Below are 23,188 nucleotides of genomic sequence, written 5' to 3'. Positions count from 1 at the left end.
GTTAAGAGACTATTTGCTGTTATAAATAATTCAGAAATTAATGTGATGCATGTTTTAATTCAAATCCTAAATTGAAGTACAAGTATACTTTTTCATTCGAGTATAAATTTGAAAAAGAAATTTTGGACTAATTTGTAATAAATTTTCAAGCTGTTTCTCCAGGGAAAACTGATTTTATTACCTTACAACTATTAACAGTTTAAGTACAATTGTAACGACAAAATACATACATCATCATCTAGGCATCTACAATTAATCATGTCCAGGTCTTAAGGACTGTACTTTCGTCGTCTTCTCTCTGAGCTCCCGTCTATCTGTAATACATATTCAAATTATTTTAATATCTATCAGACAACTATTAATAAATAAAAAAAAAAATATACTCACTTTCCGATGCATATGTTACCTGTCCTGATGTAAATATCCTGGGGCTGGTATCTGAAACAAAAACAAAAAAAGTTCAAAAATATTGAACCAAATATAAAACTTAAAAAATTTGCTACTTTAATTTTTTTTTCTTTCAAAATATCTATAAAGAAAAACTGGCATTAATGGCAGCAATCATCATTGGTCAATTGCTCTTTTTGACTGTATATCATTAACTTATTTTCATTTTAAATCTATATTTCAAACAGTAATGAAGACGGTTTAATGATATAATCATTATTTCCTAAATTAATGTGCGTGTCAAATTATCAGAAGTTGGTGGCTAACCAAAACAATCTGATGTATACATTTTGAACAGAAATGATTAAAATTCAACTGAATTTCAAACAATCTAAATCAAGTCATATTTTCCAAATTACTTTTTAAAAAATCGACTAAATATGTAGATAAACAAATTGACAATCAGAAACTTTACTTTCGTTCAGGTGAGACTATTAGAGAAAGGGTTTCCAAATTGTCAATGTTAAGAGACTATTTGCTGTTATAAATAATTCAGAAATTAATGTGATGCATGTTTTAATTCAAATCCTAAATTGAAGTACAAGTATACTTTTTTCATTCGAGTATAAATTTGAAAAAAGAAATTTTGGACTAATTTGTAATAAATTTTCAAGCTGTTTCTCCAGGGAAAACTGATTTTATTACCTTACAACTATTAACAGTTTAAGTACAATTGTAACGACAAAATACATACATCATCATCTAGGCATCTACAATTAATCATGTCCAGGTCTTAAGGACTGTACTTTCGTCGTCTTCTCTCTGAGCTCCCGTCTATCTGTAATACATATTCAAATTATTTTAATATCTATCAGACAACTATTAATAAATAAAAAAAAAAATATACTCACTTTCCGATGCATATGTTACCTGTCCTGATGTAAATATCCTGGGGCTGGTATCTGAAACAAAAACAAAATAAGTTCAAAAATATTGAACCAAATATAAAACTTAAAAAATTTGCTACTTTAATTTTTTTTTCTTTCAAAATATCTATAAAGAAAAACTGGCATTAATGGCAGCCATCATCATTGGTCAATTGCTCTTTTTGACTGTATATCATTAACTTATTTTCATTTTAAATCTATATTTCAAACAGTAATGAAGACGGTTTAATGATATAATCATTATTTCCTAAATTAATGTGCGTGTCAAATTATCAGAAGTTGGTGGCTAACCAAAACAATCTGATGTATACATTTTGAACAGAAATGATTAAAATTCAACTGAATTTCAAACAATCTAAATCAAGTCATATTTTCCTAATTACTTTTTAAAAAATCGACTAAATATGTAGATAAACAAATTGACAATCAGAAACTTTACTTTCGTTCAGGTGAGACTATTAGAAAAAGGGTTTCCAAATTGTCAATGTTAAGAGACTATTTGCTGTTATAAATAATTCAGAAATTAATGTGATGCATGTTTTAATTCAAATCCTAAATTGAAGTACAAGTATACTTTTTCATTCGAGTATAAATTTGAAAAAGAAATTTTGGACTAATTTGTAATAAATTTTCAAGCTGTTTCTCCAGGGAAAACTGATTTTATTACCTTACAACTATTAACAGTTTAAGTACAATTGTAACGACAAAATACATACATCATCATCTAGGCATCTACAATTAATCATGTCCAGGTCTTAAGGACTGTACTTTCGTCGTCTTCTCTCTGAGCTCCCGTCTATCTGTAATACATATTCAAATTATTTTAATATCTATCGGACAACTATTAATAAATAAAAAAAAAAATATACTCACTTTCCGATGCATATGTTACCTGTCCTGATGTAAATATCCTGGGGCTGGTATCTGAAACAAAAACAAAATAAGTTCAAAAATATTGAACCAAATATAAAACTTAAAAAATTTGCTACTTTAATTTTTTTTTCTTTCAAAATATCTATAAAGAAAAACTGGCATTAATGGCAGCAATCATCATTGGTCAATTGCTCTTTTTGACTGTATATCATTAACTTATTTTCATTTTAAATCTATATTTCAAACAGTAATGAAGACGGTTTAATGATATAATCATTATTTCCTAAATTAATGTGTGTGTCAAATTATCAGAAATTGGTGGCTAACCAAAACAATCTGATGTATACATTTTGAACAGAAATGATTAAAATTCAACTGAATTTCAAACAATCTAAATCAAGTCATATTTTCCAAATTACTTTTTAAAAAATCGACTAAATATGTAGATAAACAAATTGACAATCAGAAACTTTACTTTCGTTCAGGTGAGACTTTTAGAAAAAGGGTTTCCAAATTGTCAATGTTAAGAGACTATTTGCTGTTATAAATAATTCATAAATTAATGTGATGCATGTTTTAATTCAAATCCTAAATTGAAGTACAAGTATACTTTTTCATTCGAGTATAAATTTGAAAAAGAAATTTTGGACTAATTTGTAATAAATTTTCAAGCTGTTTCTCCAGGGAAAACTGATTTTATTACCTTACAACTATTAACAGTTTAAGTACAATTGTAACGACAAAATACATACATCATCATCTAGGCATCTACAATTAATCATGTCCAGGTCTTAAGGACTGTACTTTCGTCGTCTTCTCTCTGAGCTCCCGTCTATCTGTAATACATATTCAAATTATTTTAATATCTATCAGACAACTATTAATAAATAAAAAAAAAATATACTCACTTTCCGATTCATATGTTACCTGTCCTGATGTAAATATCCTGGGGCTGGTATCTGAAACAAAAACAAAAAAAGTTCAAAAATATTGAACCAAATATAAAACTTAAAAAATTTGCTACTTTAATTTTTTTTTCTTTCAAAATATCTATAAAGAAAAACTGGCATTAATGGCAGCAATCATCATTAGTCAATTGCTCTTTTTGACTGTATATCATTAACTTATTTTCATTTTAAATCTATATTTCAAACAGTAATGAAGACGGTTTAATGATATAATCATTATTTCCTAAATTAATGTGCGTGTCAAATTATCAGAAGTTGGTGGCTAACCAAAACAATCTGATGTATACATTTTGAACAGAAATGATTAAAATTCAACTGAATTTCAAACAATCTAAATCAAGTCATATTTTCCTAATTACTTTTTAAAAAATCGACTAAATATGTAGATAAACAAATTGACAATCAGAAACTTTACTTTCGTTCAGGTGAGACTATTAGAAAAAGGGTTTCCAAATTGTCAATGTTAAGAGACTATTTGCTGTTATAAATAATTCAGAAATTAATGTGATGCATGTTTTAATTCAAATCCTAAATTGAAGTACAAGTATACTTTTTCATTCGAGTATAAATTTGAAAAAGAAATTTTGGACTAATTTGTAATAAATTTTCAAGCTGTTTCTCCAGGGAAAACTGATTTTATTACCTTACAACTATTAACAGTTTAAGTACAATTGTAACGACAAAATACATACATCATCATCTAGGCATCTACAATTAATCATGTCCAGGTCTTAAGGACTGTACTTTCGTCGTCTTCTCTCTGAGCTCCCGTCTATCTGTAATACATATTCAAATTATTTTAATATCTATCAGACAACTATTAATAAATAAAAAAAAAAATATACTCACTTTCCGATGCATATGTTACCTGTCCTGATGTAAATATCCTGGGGCTGGTATCTGAAACAAAAACAAAATAAGTTCAAAAATATTGAACCAAATATAAAACTTAAAAAATTTGCTACTTTAATTTTTTTTCTTTCAAAATATCTATAAAGAAAAACTGGCATTAATGGCAGCCATCATCATTGGTCAATTGCTCTTTTTGACTGTATATCATTAACTTATTTTCATTTTAAATCTATATTTCAAACAGTAATGAAGACGGTTTAATGATATAATCATTATTTCCTAAATTAATGTGCGTGTCAAATTATCAGAACTTGGTGGCTAACCAAAACAATCTGATGTATACATTTTGAACAGAAATGATTAAAATTCAACTGAATTTCAAACAATCTAAATCAAGTCATATTTTCCAAATTACTTTTTAAAAAATCGACTAAATATGTAGATAAACAAATTGACAATCAGAAACTTTACTTTCGTTCAGGTGAGACTATTAGAAAAAGGGTTTCCAAATTGTCAATGTTAAGAGACTATTTGCTGTTATAAATAATTCAGAAATTAATGTGATGCATGTTTTAATTCAAATCCTAAATTGAAGTACAAGTATACTTTTTCATTCGAGTATAAATTTGAAAAAGAAATTTTGGACTAATTTGTAATAAATTTTCAAGCTGTTTCTCCAGGGAAAACTGATTTTATTACCTTACAACTATTAACAGTTTAAGTACAATTGTAACGACAAAATACATACATCATCATCTAGGCATCTACAATTAATCATGTCCAGGTCTTAAGGACTGTACTTTCGTCGTCTTCTCTCTGAGCTCCCGTCTATCTGTAATACATATTCAAATTATTTTAATATCTATCAGACAACTATTAATAAATAAAAAAAAAAATATACTTACTTTCCGATGCATATGTTACCTGTCCTGATGTAAATATCCTGGGGCTGGTATCTGAAACAAAAACAAAATAAGTTCAAAAATATTGAACCAAATATAAAACTTAAAAAATTTGCTACTTTAATTTTTTTTTTCTTTCAAAATATCTATAAAGAAAAACTGGCATTAATGGCAGCCATCATCATTGGTCAATTGCTCTTTTTGACTGTATATCATTAACTTATTTTCATTTTAAATCTATATTTCAAACAGTAATGAAGACGGTTTAATGATATAATCATTATTTCCTAAATTAATGTGCGTGTCAAATTATCAGAACTTGGTGGCTAACCAAAACAATCTGATGTATACATTTTGAACAGAAATGATTAAAATTCAACTGAATTTCAAACAATCTAAATCAAGTCATATTTTCCAAATTACTTTTTAAAAAATCGACTAAATATGTAGATAAACAAATTGACAATCAGAAACTTTACTTTCGTTCAGGTGAGACTTTTAGAAAAAGGGTTTCCAAATTGTCAATGTTAAGAGACTATTTGCTGTTATAAATAATTCATAAATTAATGTGATGCATGTTTTAATTCAAATCCTAAATTGAAGTACAAGTATACTTTTTCATTCGAGTATAAATTTGAAAAAGAAATTTTGGACTAATTTGTAATAAATTTTCAAGCTGTTTCTCCAGGGAAAACTGATTTTATTACCTTACAACTATTAACAGTTTAAGTACAATTGTAACGACAAAATACATACATCATCATCTAGGCATCTACAATTAATCATGTCCAGGTCTTAAGGACTGTACTTTCGTCGTCTTCTCTCTGAGCTCCCGTCTATCTGTAATACATATTCAAATTATTTTAATATCTATCAGACAACTATTAATAAATAAAAAAAAAATATACTCACTTTCCGATTCATATGTTACCTGTCCTGATGTAAATATCCTGGGGCTGGTATCTGAAACAAAAACAAAAAAAGTTCAAAAATATTGAACCAAATATAAAACTTAAAAAATTTGCTACTTTAATTTTTTTTTCTTTCAAAATATCTATAAAGAAAAACTGGCATTAATGGCAGCAATCATCATTAGTCAATTGCTCTTTTTGACTGTATATCATTAACTTATTTTCATTTTAAATCTATATTTCAAACAGTAATGAAGACGGTTTAATGATATAATCATTATTTCCTAAATTAATGTGCGTGTCAAATTATCAGAAGTTGGTGGCTAACCAAAACAATCTGATGTATACATTTTGAACAGAAATGATTAAAATTCAACTGAATTTCAAACAATCTAAATCAAGTCATATTTTCCTAATTACTTTTTAAAAAATCGACTAAATATGTAGATAAACAAATTGACAATCAGAAACTTTACTTTCGTTCAGGTGAGACTATTAGAAAAAGGGTTTCCAAATTGTCAATGTTAAGAGACTATTTGCTGTTATAAATAATTCAGAAATTAATGTGATGCATGTTTTAATTCAAATCCTAAATTGAAGTACAAGTATACTTTTTCATTCGAGTATAAATTTGAAAAAGAAATTTTGGACTAATTTGTAATAAATTTTCAAGCTGTTTCTCCAGGGAAAACTGATTTTATTACCTTACAACTATTAACAGTTTAAGTACAATTGTAACGACAAAATACATACATCATCATCTAGGCATCTACAATTAATCATGTCCAGGTCTTAAGGACTGTACTTTCGTCGTCTTCTCTCTGAGCTCCCGTCTATCTGTAATACATATTCAAATTATTTTAATATCTATCAGACAACTATTAATAAATAAAAAAAAAAATATACTTACTTTCCGATGCATATGTTACCTGTCCTGATGTAAATATCCTGGGGCTGGTATCTAAAACAAAAACAAAATAAGTTCAAAAATATTGAACCAAATATAGAACTTAAAAAATTTGCTACTTTAATTTTTTTTTCTTTCAAAATATCTATAAAGAAAAATTGGCATTAATGGCAGCCATCATCATTGGTCAATTGCTCTTTTTGACTGTATATCATTAACTTATTTTCATTTTAAATCTATATTTCAAACAGTAATGAAGACGGTTTAATGATATAATCATTATTTCCTAAATTAATGTGCGTGTCAAATTATCATAAGTTGGTGGCTAACCAAAACAATCTGATGTAAACATTTTGAACAGAAATGATTAAAATTCAACTGAATTTCAAACAATCTAAATCAAGTCATATTTTCCAAATTACTTTTTAAAAAATCGACTAAATATGTAGATAAACAAATTGACAATCAGAAACTTTACTTTCGTTCAGGTGAGACTATTAGAAAAGGGTTTCCAAATTGTCAATGTTAAGAAATTATTTGCTGTTATAAATAATTCAGAAATTAATGTGATGCATGTTTTAATTCAAATCGTAAATTGGAGTACAAGTATACTTTTTCATTGGAGTATTAATTTGAAAAAGAAATTTTGGACTAATTTGTAATAAATTTTTAAGCTGTTTCTCCAGGGAAAACTGATTTTATTACCTTACAACTATTAACAGTTTAAGTACAATTGTAACGACAAAATACATACATCATCATCTAGGCATCTACAATTAATCATGTCCAGGTCTTAAGGACTGTACTTTCGTCGTCTTCTCTCTGAGCTCCCGTCTATCTGTAATATATGTTCAAATTATTTTAATATCTATCAGACAACTATTAATAAATTTAAAAAAATATACTTACTTTCCAATGCATGTGTTACCTGTTTCGACGTAAATATCCTGGGGCTGGTATCTAAGTTGAGATTTCAACATTGTTAATGTTATTTTATGGTACATATATAAGACCCCCTGAAAAAAAAAATTGAAAAAGGGTCAAAGGTGTAGGTAAAATACATGTAATATTTAACCCATTTTTTTTTATACCAGACCTCAATTCAATGTTTTCAGAAACAATGTATGTTGATAAAAAAAAATCAAAGGAAAGTGTTTGAGAAAAAAAAACCAATCCATTCATCTCTAAAAAAGAGCAATCATCTGAAGTTGAAACGATTGAAATTAAAATTTATTGATGAAGTTTTGCCCTTATTGAAAATTATACAATTTTAGAAAAGCTGATTTATACAACATTTTGTGCATTTTAAAATGAAGGAATTTTAGATATATAAGATTAAATTGTACTTGAAGCAGAAGCAATCTCCATTTTTGAATAATTTATCCTTTTTTGTAATCACAAAACTATCTCATTGCTCTTTCATTCCATCTGTTGAAATGACCATTAAATGATTTACATCCTTTTTAGTAAACATTTTAACACTTAAAGTGAGCTAATATCAAAGTTTGATTATTACAATGAGCAGCCAAATTTGTTATGTCACTCGAAGGTCTGAATATGTTCTAAATTGGTCAGACAATACTTGGTCATGTTTTATGAATATTTAAAACCCTTGGCTACGCCTCTGGCTTTAAATATTCGACCAAGTATTATCTAACCTATAATTCAAAACAAAGAGTTTCTATAAATGAGTTACAACTGCCCCGAAGCAGATTTATCAGATTGAAAGGATTTATCACAGTAATTGAAACTAACTAAAAGTTTTGTTAAAAAAAAAAAAAAATCAATATAAATTGAAGTTTACAGGTGCAGTAAAATTTGTACGTTTAATGTTATCCTGAAAATATTAATAACTTCAAATTACAAAAAAAAATAAACAATATCAAAGCAATGCAAAAAAAAGTTTTAAAATAAAAAATAACCTAAATTTTTAGCTTACTGAACCGGAGGTTGGGAAGAATAGTTATTTCCAATAGTCTGATAAAAGAAATAAAAAAAAACAGGAATCTGATTAAGGTTTTGAATATATTTAAATTTTTAAAGGCATTTTATTAGAACATTTCCCTGACATAATGAAATAGTTTTTGATTTAAAAAGCTGGACCAAAATATTGGGCTGTGAAATAAAATTAGTTGTAACTCAAATGTATTTATTGATTTAAACTGTAAATAAAAAAAGGATAATTCCTCACAAAAATATTACATGATTTACATTCATACTCACAATCAGGAAACATATACAATTCATACCTTTTCTTTTTACTGTTGTGTCACCTAATGTCTATAAAGCATTTTAAAAATATCTCCCAAATTATAAGACAGTCCTTACATCACTAAAACTAACCCATAAATAAAATGCTGAAAAATGAAGTTATGCATCAATTATAAACATTTAATTTACACTGACAAGAGAATGATAATCCCTTACTTCATGGTAAGTACTCGATAACACTTGTTCTTAATCATGAAGAAAGGGATTATCATTCGCTTACATATATGTAGAAATCTGTTCATTGAGGCATAACTGAGTGGAATTTACCTGATCATCACAGCTTTCAATTAACATGAACAATAGATTGTATATTCAGTCAGTTTAGCAGTAAACTAGACATTAAGTACAACAATTGGTGCATCAAATGTTGCAGGATACTGCCATAATAAGTAGAAAATGCACATTTGCCATGTTTTGCTTTTAATCCATCTAATAATAATAATAATAATTAAAAACCAATTGTTCAAAGAACAATTGAAGGTCTTTCCACAAAAAAAACATGAATTTTAGTATGAAAATAGTAAAATTCGGTTTAAAATGTCATTTCCAGCGTCAAATGATAGCTTATTGTACGCTGATTCCAAAAATATATGGTTTCTATACAATATTTTTTAAATAAGGGAGATAATTTGTTACTTCCGGTTTGAAAAATGTTACTTCCGGCATTATTCAAACATTTAATTGACACTGATACCAAAAATATCTGGTTCTATAAACTTTTATATTAAGTACAAAAAAAAGCTACTTCCGGTTTACACAAGGTCACTTCTGGTTGGCTTTTATATGGTTAAATGGCTTGAAACCTAATGCAATAAGTCCCATGGCTTTATCATGTATACATATGAGGTAAAAGCAAAGGTCAAAATCTAGAACGTCAATTTAACCTATGACCTTGAGCTCAATTTCAAGGTCATCAACCAAGGACCTCAAATCAAAAGACCCTAGGTCTTAATTATATTTGGTTCATGAGTTATATCACCATATGCATATTTTTAAATAAAAGAGGGGAGAAAACTCTTAATTTGATGTAAGCGTACCCTTTAAACCAAAATGTATGTGTTACGACATGTCGCAACTAACAATGAAGTAAAAATATGTTGTCGATATCTAATATTGTGTTTGAAAAGAGGTGAAAATAAGCCAAAATCCAAATTTAGAAATGACCTTGACCTTTGACCTTGACCCTATTTTCTTTTTTTTTACCAAGGACCTCAAATCAAAAGACCCTAGGTCTCTATAACTTATGGTTTACCAATTACAATAACATTTTACTTATTCTAAATACAGAAGGGGAAATAACTCTCATATGGAGTTTCCGGACCGCTTCGGTCAAAATTATTTTCAAGATCCTGAGGATATAACGAGCAAATTGGTGAAATAATTTTGTCGTAATCTTTAACGGTTGCGAAGGAGATTTGTTCACAAGAAAAACAGTGTTTGGGGAGATAACTCTTACAATAAAAAGTGTTCGGCTTAACAGGGTCAGTTTCAAAATCGTAATAACTGTTTGATATCATATGCAAAAAATCTAAGCGACATCTTGCGAAACAAAAAAGCACCGTCAGAAAAAAGTGGCGGAAGAAGAAAATAGTAATAATAATAATAATAATCAGAACAAATACAATAGGTCTTTCCACAGAAAAGTGGAAAGACCTAATAATAATAATAATCTTGTATCTTGGCATTGCACAAGGTCATGTTTTTCTCTGACTGTTTATGACGTCTTTACACTAAATCCATTGGATGTTGGATGTGAACTGATTGATAATTTAGTCTTAGATGCATAGTTTTTTTTATTAGTTGTTATTGGCTTTGAAGTAGCTGTCAGTAACTGCAAGTACTGTTGTTGGGATGTATAAGTACCCGTCCACATCAACTCTTGTGTTTTTGTTAGATGTTTTTCTATTTGTATCCATCTGATGAGTGAAGCCTTTTTCAACTGATTTTTATTGTTTGTTCTTATGTTGTACTGTTACACCACTGTCCCAGGTTAGGAGAGGGTTGGCTCCTTCAAACTAGTTTAACCCTGCCACATTCTGTATGTGGCTGTCTCAAGTCCCGAGCCTGTAATTCAGTGGTTATCATTTGTTGCAGTGTTACATATTTGTTTTTTTCGTTCATTATTTTGTATATATAAATAAGGCCATTAGTTTTCTTGTTTGAATTGTTTTACATTTGTCAATTCAGGGTCTTTTATATCTGACTATGCGATATAGGCTTTGCTCATTGTTGAAGGCCTAACAGTGACCTATAGTTGTTAATTTCTGTGTCATTTTGGACTCTTGTGGAGAGTTGTCTCATTGGCAATCATACCACATCTTCTTTTTTATATAAACTAAACAATCTTTAGAAGGGTTATTCCTCTATACAGGTATAAACACCATATAGAGAGTTTGTTCCAAACATTTCCACCAGAGACCAAATGACATAGAAGTTAACAACTATAGGTTGCTGTAAGGCCTTCAACAATGAGCAAAACCCATACTGCATAGTCAGATATGAAAGACCCCGAAATGACAAATTCAAAAAACATTTCAAATGAGAAAACAGCCTGATTTAGGTACAAAACCATGAAAGAAAAAACAAAATGATATACAGCAAAAACCAACTGCTACTGAATTATAGGCTCCTGACTTAGGACAGGCACATACAGAATGTGGCAGGGTTAAGCTAGTTTGAAGGTGCCAACCCTCCCCTAACCTGGGATAGTGGTGTACAGTACAACATAGGAACAAGCTATAAAAATCAGTTGAAAAGGGCTCAATTCATCAGTTTACACTAAAAAAATCTGTTTACGATAAAAATTCAAATTTAACCCATATGATCATTTATAGAAGTAGGTTCATATCTTTTGCATTCAACGTTTTTTATCGGATATTTTTTTACTGTACATGCTGAACCACGAACATTGATAGTAAACAAAAATATCCGATAAAAAACGCTGAATGCAAACGATAAGAACATACGAAGTCTCATATTATAGGTCTAACCGGTCTACTCGATCCGAAACGTTCAGTCAGTCAATTGGTAAATACAAGTCATATATAAACCAGACTAAATATCATAGTATAACAAATCTAAATAAGATTACTGAGTTATGAAATATGACCGTAAAATCTTCTTTTCTGATTGTAATTTTATAATGGATTAACTCTCCTTTTCGATAGTTATTAAAATATGAGATATAAAAATGTGTCTATATGTCTCTGCTAAAATAAACTTTGATTCTGTGTGTAAGTAACACCAATGAACTATTACTAGACCATTATTATGTTATTAATAAAGCTGACCTTCCAAATGAATTCCATCATGGTATGAGTTGAAAAATTAGAACAATAGAAAAAAAACCGCCAAAACATAGTAACCAATTAAAACAGAGATTGTAATGGCAGTGTGGTCTAATGAACCGATGAACCGTTAAATCTACGATCAGAGGTGTCATGTCGCAAAATATTAAATGCTGCTGGATTCGCAGGGCCGTAACTATTGATGAGGCAGATTATGGCCAAAAAAACAAGACAAAAAGAAAATGGAGACAGCTAGGCATGCAGGGGTAGAACACATCCTTGCATTTTCATATCAAGAATTAAGTAATGCAGACTTCGAATAGTAATTAATGTTGTTGTGCAGCTTTTGATCTCGCTTTTGTACTTTTATTTCAACAATGTTAGGTAATGAACTCTCTGTCTGATTAACAACGCCAGTAAACTGACATTTGGTTCTGCAATTATTTATTTCCCTCGAAAATGATAATGTTTTTTTTTTCCACATTATCAAAGTAAATCAAAATTATAAATAATTTGAATTCAATTTCTTCAACTTGCCAGGTCAATATTATTAAAGAAGCATTCACAGCTCACGCAGGAGTATAAAAACACCCACAATTTGTGTGCATAATTCTCTTTCAATAAAGTAAAGATTTGAGGTATTTTCAAATGTTTTGCTACAAACTTGGCTGCTGTTCGAAAACAAAAATGTATTTCAGATGGATGGAGGATTTGTTTGGTTTAACGCTAAGTGGGCTTTATTTCAGCTATATAATGGAGAGCAGGTTATGTGATCATTTCATTCGAATGCTAAATGGACAGGACACTTGAGGCCGACCTTGCAATTGGCATACTGACAATTTGATTCCTTGATACTATGAATTTTCATGGAGTATTGTGGGAGTACTCCTGGCTTGCGAAAAAAAGACGGTCGCACAATCAAACATGGTAAAGGTGGCTCGAATGTATTAAATTTGTATCATTAAATTGATTCCGGTGTTATGCATTTATAAAATTAGCAAAATAAAATAATTATTCAATTTCAAGAAAGTAGTCAAACGATGGGATCTAAGTGGCACAAGAAAGGTCGAACTAGCATTCATAGATAGTGACTAGGTTCCACTCTTTGGGTTTTATTGGAGTGACATTGAAAATGTGTGTTATTTTGTAATCTTAATGAAGCGTTGACCACATACACTTGCCCGCTTTTTCTACTATCAAACATGTACCCTACTGTAAATGGTATTGGATACATGTTTGATGGTACAAAATTCGAGAAAAGTATCTATCAGCCGGCTCTTATAGCCTAATGCAGTTCTTCATACGATAAATATAAAAAAAAACGGTAAATATGATACAAAAACGGATGTAACAAGATATATTTCGAACACTAATATTACAATTTTCGGCCGGGGGCTTTATCCCCTGGTACCCCATTACCTGGGGGCCTCAGTCGGCAGCCAACAACCCCCTGCCTCGTCTGTTTCCGAGGCCTAGTTATGACCATGTTTCGTCAAACAATTGTGAAACTCTGCATGCTTTAATATTTGGCAGTGGCTATTTTGCCGGCTCAGATTAAGATATCTTAATTCAACCCGGTAAAATGGCTATTTTAAATTTCACTATTCACTATATTGTCGGTGCCGGTAAAATGGCTATTTTACCGGCACCGACAATATAGTGAATAGTGAAATTTAAAATTTACTATTGAAAATTACGAACATGTGCACTGTCTAGAACATAATTAAAAGAATCTATATACCGGTAGTTTGATTAAGAAAACAGCTAACCGTTGAATATTTGAGATACATATAATCGTTTAAAATCATTTAATTATCAGTCAACGTGAAAATAAGAATTTATAGCAAGAAATAAAAATCAAAATATTGAGCATCCATTTGTTGCAATGAAATCATATCAAATCGTGTAGTTGAAATTATTTCTGGAATCAGTTACAGTCTATTGCTACATGTATGCATAAGAATAAAATCTCAGATTTTTTTATAACTGTATGTTTTAACTGGAAAATAAAAGTTAATAATCTCTTTACAACATAAATTTGATAAAACATTATTAACATACTGTATATAACAAAATATTAATTTATCTATCCACCCCGCTCGGAAGTTGTCAAGAAGACATTATTATTCTTTCAGGGGTTGACAGAATACACGTAATCGTTATAAATTTTAACTTCATGGTTCTTATGCAAGCAAATTTAATAAACAATGATTTTACACAGTTGTTTTATTGTTTTCACCTTACATAGGGCTTTATTTCTGATCTTATTTCTGTGTACACAATTCTGAATCTACATTTTTCACCTTTAGGAAATCCGTATGGACGATTCCATATACCATTATGTTTTAGGGGTATTCAGCTTCAGTGTCGAGTTGGTGTATAGTATTGAGGGTTGTCTGCGAGAAATAAATTATTTTTCTGATAGAGTAACTAAAGTCCAAATGATCGGAATGTGAATGATACATAGACCTAAACATTTTTTGGTCTACTCCAGTCATGACATTTGCGCGGGAATTTCTTCCATTGACATCGTAATATAACTTACTTTGGATTATATACTTTATTATTAGTTATCTTTAGATGTAATGTGATAGGATTTAATGTGATATTATTTGTCCCTTCTTCTATAGTACATAGTTTGACGTCAGGTTTGTACACATGAAGTCTCTAGTCTAGTCAGATCTGAAGTATCTATAGATGTTCTCATTCTCAATTGTTCTGCATATCCCACCCCTTCCCCACGTCACCCTGCTCAGTCGCTCCGTCGTATCACGGCTCTGATACGAAAGCAGGCATTATCAGCAACGTCATAACTCGCGTCATAATGTCTGGGGAGATGTAATCAGCGACGTCACAATGTGTGAGGAGTCGTTATCAAGCTTGCTTTCGTCTAGCGTAAAACTGTAAAGACCTTTATGTATATATATCTAATCTCATTCTAGTCCGTTCAACTGACAGAATCGGTGTACATTTTATCAACTCTTAACTATAGAATCGTCATGGACTAGATGTATACCAATATCTGTTAGTGTGTAAAAAAGCCAATGATATGTATACATATATATATATATATATATATATATATATGTCAACCATAAAATACAACTGATTTACACCACAACTGTTGAAAAGATCATATATATATCTAATCTCATTCTAGTCTGTTCAACTGACAGAATCAGTGTACATTTCATGAACTTTTAACAAGAATCATGGACTATTCTTTATATCAATATCTGTTAGCCATTTAGGGGTCGTTTGCATTCAAAGTTTAGTTTTAGTGCATATATTTTGCGAAAAAGAACTCAATTTCCCGATAGTTAACGTTTTCTTTATATTTTGCTGTGTCAAAATGACCTAAATATAGAGGACAGTATATAGTCCTAAAAATGGTATATCACGTTCTACACATGACATTTTATCAGGAAAGACTGGCATTGGAGTATATCACCACTGCAACTTTTTAATTTGATCTCATCCACTAAAGTCATTCAAGTACAACATTTGATGTCAGGTTTGTCCACATTTTGGAATATATTAATACATGTATAGAAATACTGTTGGGTCTGTTCCCAGATGCCTGAGATAGACTTCAATATTTATTATTTATTGAAAATAAGTGGAATCATCTTTTAGAAAAGTTGTGTTCCTATAGTATTAATGACCACCCCCCCCCCCCCCCCCCCCCCTTTATAAGTTAAAAAGGCTACATCTTTTATTCCTTTTTTTAAAACCGCAAAATATCCCTCATTTTTTTTTGGGGGGGGGGGGGGGGGGATTTTCCCAACCTGTTTATTTGTGGAATTGTGAATCAGGCCATTACTCTTCTCAATTGTATTGATGCATACTTTTCATGTCGGGACAGTTTTCCTCGTTTTTGAAGGCTGTATGGTTCGGCCTATAATTGCTTTGTCATTTGAACCTCTGTTGATAGTTGTCTCATTGGCAATCATATTACATATTGTAATTTTTTATATGTATCCATCCTTTAGAAAAGTTGTTCCGAATGTAATGAATCCCCTCCAGATCCCTCTTTGTAAGTTAAAAAGGCTACCGTACATCTTCTTTTTATCTTCTTTAGAACTTTTTTTTTTGGGGGGAAGGGGTTCCCAACCTGTTGTTTATAAGTTGTAAATCAGGCCATTACTTTTCTCAATTTAATTGTTGCATGTCTGGACTGGTTTTTATACGACCGCATCTATTGATGTAAATAGATATAAAAAGATGTGGTATGAGTGCCAATGAGACAACTCTTCATCCAAGTCAAAATTTATAAAAGTAAACCATTATAGGTCTAAGTGCGGTCTTCCAACACGGAGCCTTGGCTCACACCGAACAGCAAGCTATAAAGGGCCCCAAACAGCTCCCTTTTTGATTTTTTATAAATTTCTAATATGATATTGAGAAGTAATTGAACTTTATTCTTTGTAAATGTGACGGGCATATCTTGCGCTCATGGCACAGCTGTTTATTGAAGGTGGTATGCACATGTTTGCCTATAATTTCTTATTTACATCTATTTTATTTGAATTTAAGGGAATAGTTGTTATATTTGTATATAAACAAATCTATAGTTGTTAATTTCTGTGTCATTTGGTCTCTTGTGGAGAGTTGTCTCATAGGCAATCATACTACATCATCTTTTTTATAAATCCCACGTCGATATATAACATGTACAACAATCAAACATCAACTCATGCCAAACTGGATGTAAGTAATAGTTATACACCGAGGGATAGGTGTGTCTTTATCCAGACACGCCGTATCCCGAGGTGTATAACTAACTTACACCCCATTCTAAACCCTATATTTGTTAATATTGATTATTAAATGAAAAAAAAAAACGATAGCATATTTATTGACAATATCAAAACAAAGTTGTTTTGCATATTCCCGTTAAATCCATGTGCTAATATGGATCAGCAGGTCAAGGTTGACTGTTTCGTGTATTCTTATTATAAACAAAAAATACATCATGCTCCTGGTATACAGTTGTCAATATGGACGGGTATAAGACGGACGACATTTTGTAGCAAGCGTTGGATTTGGTAGACTGAGAGAATAAAGATAAAGGCAATATTATAACCCAACAGTACTTACCTGTATCAGTTTAATAAAGGTAATCATAACTGTATTTTATATCTTACGATTTTATCAAAATCAAAAGCCCCCCCCCCTCTTCTCGAGAATAAACAAACATTCATATTCGAACATACAATGTACTAGGGATAGGTGGGTCTGCATTAGAAACCCGACTACCAGACACGGGAGTTAGAATTCCCCATTTTTAGCTCACCAGAGTCCGAAGGGCCCCATGTGAGCTTATGCCATCACTTCGCGTCCGTCGTCGTCTGTCATCGTATGTCGTCGTCTGTCGTCGTAAACTATTTAAAAAATCTTCTCCTCTGAAACTACTGGGCCAAATACCTTCAAACTTTAACTGAATGTTCCTTAGGGTATCTAGTTTATAAATTGTATCCGAAGTTTTGATCCATCGACAAACATGGCCGCCATGGCTAAAAATAGAACATAGGGGTCAAATGCAGTTTTTGGCTTATATCTCAAAAACTAAAGCTTTAAGAGCAAATCTGACATGGGGTTAAATTGTTCAATTAGTCCAGATCTATCAGCTCTGAAATTTTCAGACGAATCGAACAACCCATTGTTGGGTTGCTGCCACAGAATTGGTAGTTTTAACAAAATTTTGCAGTTTTTTGTTATTATTTTGAATATTATTATAGATATATATAAACTGTAAGCAGCAATAATGTTCAACAAAGTAAGATCTACAAAAAAGTTAATATGACCATAATTGTCAATTGACCCCTTAAGGAGTTATTGCCCTTTGAAACAGTTTTACACAATTTGTTCATCAAGTTTGCTAACATTTAAAAATCTTCTCCTCTGAAACTGCTTGGCCAATTACCTCCAAACTTTAACTAAATGTTCCTTAGGGTATCTAGTTTATAAATACTATCCGAAGTTTTGATCCATCGACAAACATGGCCGCCATGGCTAAAATTGAACATAGGGGTCAAATGCAGTTTTTGGCTTATATCTCAAAAACTAAAGCTTTAAGAGCAAATCTGACATGGGGTAAAATTGTTCAATTAGTCAAGATCTATCAGCTCTGCAATTTTCAGACGAATCGAACAACCCATTGTTGGGTTGCTGCCACTGAATTGGTAGTTTTAACAAAATTTTGCAGTTTTTTGTTATTATTTTGAATATTATTATAGATATATATAAACTGTAAGCAGCAATAATGTTCAACAAAGTAAGATCTACAAAAAAGTTAATATGACCATAATTGTCAATTGACCCCTTAAGGAGTTATTGCCCTTTAAAACAGTTTTACACAATTTGTTCATCAAGTTTGCTAACATTTAAAAATCTTCTCCTCTGAAACTACTTGACCAATTACCTCCAAACTTTAACTAAATGTTCCTTAGGGTATCTAGTTTATAAATTGTATCTGAAGTTTGTATCCATCGACAAACCTTGGCCGCTATGGCTAAAAATAGAACATAAGGGTCAAATGCAGTTTTTGGCTTATATCTCAGAAACTAAATCTTTTAGAGCAAATGTGACATGAGGTGAAATTGTTTAATTGGTCAAGATCTATCGGCCCTGAAATTATCAGACGAATCGAACAACCCATTGTTGGGTTGCTGCCACCGAATTGGTAGTTTTAACAAAATTTTGCAGTTTTTTGTTATTATTTTGAATATTATTATAGATATATAACTGTAAGCAGCAATAATGTTCAGCAAAGTAAGATCTACAAAAAGTTAATATGACCAAAACTGTCAATTGACCCCTTAAGGAGTTATTGCCCTTTAAAGACAATTTTACACAATTTGTTCATCAAGTTTTTAACATTTAAAAATCTTCTCTGATGAAATACAGGTGAGCGATTCAGGCTCTTGAGAGCTTTTGTTTTTTTAAAGATCAATGCTTTAGAATAGAGACATATGACTGGGATAAAAAAATTACCTTCAAGCAAAAGAGTATTTAAAGGATTATTTTTGCATTCCATAAAGATGCTTATTGGAATTTCCTAAAATGTGTTTTTTTAATATCATGAAACAATTTGTATTGAACACTATTAGTAATTTCTTATGTTCATGCTATTCAAAAAATTATCAATTTCTATTGTTACTAATAACAATGGACTTTGTTTGCGGGATGTATAGGCAGTTAGAATATAGCAAAGTACTCTTGACCAATGAAATTGTAGGATTGGATGCCTCTTAATTGTGAAGAATGAATGTAAATCATGTTCTTAGTAAGGGATTATCCTATTATTTGGGTCTATTTACAGTTCAAAACAAAGAGTTTCTATAAATGAGTTACAACTGCCCCAAAGCACATTTATCAGATTGAAAGGATTTATCACACAGTGATTGAAACTGACTTAAAGTTGAATTGTGAAACAAACAAAAATCTCAAAATAAGTTGAAGTTTACTGGTGCAGTAAAAATTGGTACCGTGAATGTTATTATGAAAATATTAATAACTTCAAATTACTATAAAATTAAACAATACAAAAGCAATGCAAAAAAAAGAAAGAAAAAAAAAACTTTCAGATAAAAAATAACCTAAATCTTTAGCTTTCCAAAACTTTGATTACTTGATCAGCGGTTGGGGGAAATAGTTATTTCCAATACATGTATTCCGATAAAAAAAAAACAGGAATTTAATTTTGAACATATTAAAAACTTTTAAGGGCACTATTTTTGAACATTTCCCTGACATAATGAAACTGTATTTGATGTAAGAAGCCTGACCAAAATATTGGCTGTGAAATCAAATTTAGTTGTAACTCAAATGTATTAATTGGTTTAAACTGTAAATAAAAAAGGATAATTCCTCACTTAAATATTACATGATTTACATTCATACTCACAATCAGGAAACATACAATTCCTACCTTTTCTTTCTACTGTTGTGTCACCTAATATCTATAACACATTTTTTTTTAAAATATTTCCCAAATGATAAGAAAGTCCTCACTTCACTAAAACTAATCTATAAATGACATGCCGAAAAAAGAAGTCATGCATCAATTATAAACATTGCACTGACAATGAAACTAATTCTTGAATAGATCATAAGAGCCTTGAGCACTTTACAATATTCTAAGTTTGTAAGAGAATGATAATCCCTTACTTCATGATAAGTACTCGCTAACGCTCGTACTTAATCATGAAGAAAGGGATTATCATTCTCTTACATATACGGGTTTCCAGAAACCCCGCTCGTCACACCCTGTGGTCAAAATCCATTGTTATTCGTAACAATAGATCTATTCAATTTACGTCTAGGTTAGTCTATGGAAAGGTATATACTATGAAATTTAGAGCGAGGGGCTTGCTATGATTTTAATGATTTGTAATTTAAATTGTTTAGAAGTGCTTATATTTACCCTTCGCAGTCATTGCAACTAATTGATCCTTCTTAAATATTTTTGGTGGGGTGTTTTTGTCCTGTCGATAACCCAAAAGTAAGCTGTAACACCTAAATGTGTTTTTTTGTGACCGCGGCATAAAAAGTACAAGCTAGAATTACCAAAAGACCTCAGTAAAACTTACAATAGTGTGTTCTATCCAAAATATGTACTAAATATTCCACATTGCTAGAAACAGGAAAAAAATTTAGGAAATGTGAGGCTGCAGGGGCAAAAAAACAGAGAAAAATGCCTCCCCCTGGGTCATAAAACAGATAATTTAACTTCTAAATGCTATGATTTTATTATTTTACAGGTCTTTTGTAAAGAAAACAATAACTGTGCTAGGAAGTTATGCAAAAATCAGATGTAAGCAGTCATTTCTATCAAACTTTTAGTGAATTGATGCACCAGACTGATATCTTCATAAATACAACTTTTGCAAATATGGCTTTGTTTAAACACTTCTAGTTCATATATTAACTAACTTATGTTAGATATATGGTTAGGGATGATGCTGTTGTAACATGAATTCTAAACTGACCATTTGAGGCAGAAATTGTGAACTTTCATTGACAAATAGGCATACAGTAAGATGTGGACTGGAGACACAGGCAGGATTGGATACTTTGTATAATCTTGAATGTTGAAATGATTAACTACTTAGTATTACATTTATGGTATTTTAAAATGCTTTCAATTTGTTATCAGAATAGTTTCAAACAGGTTTTAGACAGTTCATGTCAGAAAACATGCACATAGGGTAAGCTGGCAATAATTAAAGTCTTGTTTTCAAATTCTTTAAAAAATTGAAACAGGGGTAGGGGTATAAAATGTACTGTAAAAGGATACTTAGAGTATATGCAGTGATTTCTTTGAGGCTATAATTCTGATAAATAAGTATTGTTGTGAGAAAAAGTGTTTTTAGAGAGTTTTCTATTTGAATAAATGTTTGTATAGGTTGCACTTTGTAAATATAGCTGTTTCTCAAACCACGCCTCTTTTGGGGAGATATATAATATTCATAGATATGTTAATTTGTTAACGTACTAGTTCCCATTTATGATCTCTGTGTTTCATCTCATAGAGACATCACTTGGGAATGTAACCAGTATAGAAAAACTTGGTAGCGCCTAAATTTTAATTCTTAGGAGGTCCAAAAATGGAGGTAAGGGTAGTATAGAATTTTAGTACAAGTTTAAACTCTTAGAAGTTCAGGGAATATAAATGTTGAAAATATGCCGCACAGCCCTATATTTTGACCTTTGAATAAAATAGTAGTGCATATAAACTTTCCGTTCTAGGATATTATTTTTCACGAAACTTCATAGTAAAAGTGTCACAGTTTTAGCCGCAAAGGGAGTTCCTATGGGAAATTGCATTGTCTATATTTACAGAATTGCAACCTATAGCTAACATATAGATAGTTTGTCCCCATAGATATAGTCTAGCAGATAGGCATTAAAAAGCAGCTACCAATTGATCAGAGATTTTAGGTTTTGTGTTTTTTTTCTTTTTTTTTCTTATTTCAAAGTAAAAACTAAAAGATTTACCAGAATATGTTTATATATATATATATATATATATATATAGGTGGCACATTATCTTCAGACATAATCACAGTTTTTCAATTCATGACATCGTCCTGAACATGCATGAAATATTTGCCACTGGAAATTAAGCAACCAATAATTAATAAACCAATCAATTCATGACGAAATAGATCACCTTCCTTAAGAAAGTTTAAAAAATTATCACCAAGTTGCTTTAATTTCCCTTCACAAGGTTTCATAGTAAACACTTTTTTGTGTACAAAGTAATTGCATGGATGATACATTATCATAATTTTAAGATATCGTTGTCATGGTTGTACTCTAATCAAGGTATAAAGAACCATATGTATTACCCTTTATTTAAATGAAAGAAACTTGCAATTGTCAAAAAAACATTTAGATCAAAAGATTTTAATAGCAGGATATTTAAAAATCAACGTGAAAACTAATTACAAACTATTTAATTTAATTTGGAACAGCATTTTATTTCAAAATAGCCAGTGGCAATTTTTGTTTTAAATATCTTGATTACGATACAATGAAATCTTACCCTTGTGGTCATTCATGCGTAGTTAATTAGTACACTGGAAAAGTATGTACTATGAAAATTAGAAGGCAAATATAAGCAATTTGAATGGACGAGAAGTTGCAAGTATGTGCTAAACTTGTTTCAGAAATAGAAACTATGAAGTATAACAATAGAAAAATATAGCGAAATTTTTAGAAGAATTATTATTGCATGTATTTGCAATATTTAAAATATATCGTTAAACATTTTTTAGGCTCCACCTACCATTTTAGAAAACTGGGATTTCATTGCGGCTAGTCAGAGGGGTATTTCATTGGTAGATATGGAATCTTATTTTATCATGAAGTCAGAT

The 23,188-nt window shown here is 30.4% G+C and overlaps 1 long non-coding RNA gene across 6 annotated transcripts in view; it reads right to left on the bottom strand.

Annotated features, from left to right (window-relative positions):
* Positions 1-6,769, bottom strand: part of LOC127733095 (uncharacterized) — a 212,907-nt gene extending 206,138 nt beyond the window's left edge. Inside the window, exon 1 of one of the 6 annotated variants that reach the window (XR_007996707.1) lies at positions 6,751-6,769. This is a non-coding gene — a long non-coding RNA (uncharacterized LOC127733095). Of the gene's footprint in view, positions 1-387; positions 407-1,298; positions 1,366-2,207; positions 2,250-4,024; positions 4,056-4,932; positions 4,989-6,750 lie in introns of those variants that run through there. The other 5 variants (XR_007996702.1, XR_007996705.1, XR_007996701.1 and 2 more) reach the window with 5 other exon arrangements.
* Between the last annotated feature and the right edge of the window lie 16,419 nt (positions 6,770-23,188).

Source organism: Mytilus californianus, unplaced genomic scaffold (assembly GCF_021869535.1).
Source record: "Mytilus californianus isolate M0D057914Y unplaced genomic scaffold, xbMytCali1.0.p SCAF_3, whole genome shotgun sequence".
NCBI classification, from domain to species: domain Eukaryota; kingdom Metazoa; phylum Mollusca; class Bivalvia; order Mytilida; family Mytilidae; genus Mytilus; species Mytilus californianus.
The sequence above is the reverse complement of the archived record's forward strand: the minus strand, read 5'-3'. Positions and strand labels throughout refer to the sequence as shown.